This window comes from Lupinus angustifolius, chromosome LG13 (genome assembly GCF_001865875.1).
Source record: "Lupinus angustifolius cultivar Tanjil chromosome LG13, LupAngTanjil_v1.0, whole genome shotgun sequence".
In the NCBI taxonomy this organism is placed as follows: Eukaryota; Viridiplantae; Streptophyta; class Magnoliopsida; order Fabales; family Fabaceae; genus Lupinus; species Lupinus angustifolius.
The window spans coordinates 13,418,983-13,419,760 of NC_032021.1; positions in this window are offsets into that span (position 1 = coordinate 13,418,983).

Below are 778 nucleotides of genomic sequence, written 5' to 3' on the forward strand. Positions count from 1 at the left end.
ATCTGACCGTGGTGGTGAATACTACGGTAGATATGACGGTTCAGGTGAACAACGTCCGGGGCCTTTTGCCAAATACGTGGAGGAATGTGGTATAGTCCCACAGTACACCATGTCAGGATCACCTAGCATGAATGGTGTGTCTGAAAGATGAAACCGAACTCTTAAGGACATGGTAAGGAGTATGATTTGTCACTCTACGTTACCAGAGTCACTATGGGGAAAGGCACTTAAGACTGCAGCTTATATTCTTAATAGGGTGTCAACTAAGGTAACTGCCAAAACACCTTATGAGCATTGGACTGGACGAAAGCCTAGTCTAAAGCATTTTCATGTGTGGGGATGTCCAGCTGAGGCAAGGCCTTATAGGCCTCATGAAAAGAAATTGGACTCCCATACAGTGAGCAGTTACTTTATTGATACTCTGAAAAATCAAGGGGCTATAAATTCTATGACCCAAGTATGAAATCCATATTTGAGACGGGTATAGCCACGTTCTTTGAGGATATTGAGTTTGAGGGGGAAGATAAGGTTAGAAACTTTGTCTTAGAGGAAGACTCTGTATCTATTCTAGATGCGATTCATATGGTTGCTTTTGATGAATCAAATTTGGAACCTCCTCAAGACATAGTTGATAATACTTTCCCTACTCAATATGAGTTAGTAATTAATGAAGGACAAACTCAAAACCCTCAAGAACATGGACAAGAGGTGCAAGAGCCTATAACTTTGCATAAATCCACTAGAGAAAGGATAAATGCAATTCTGGATGACTACATTT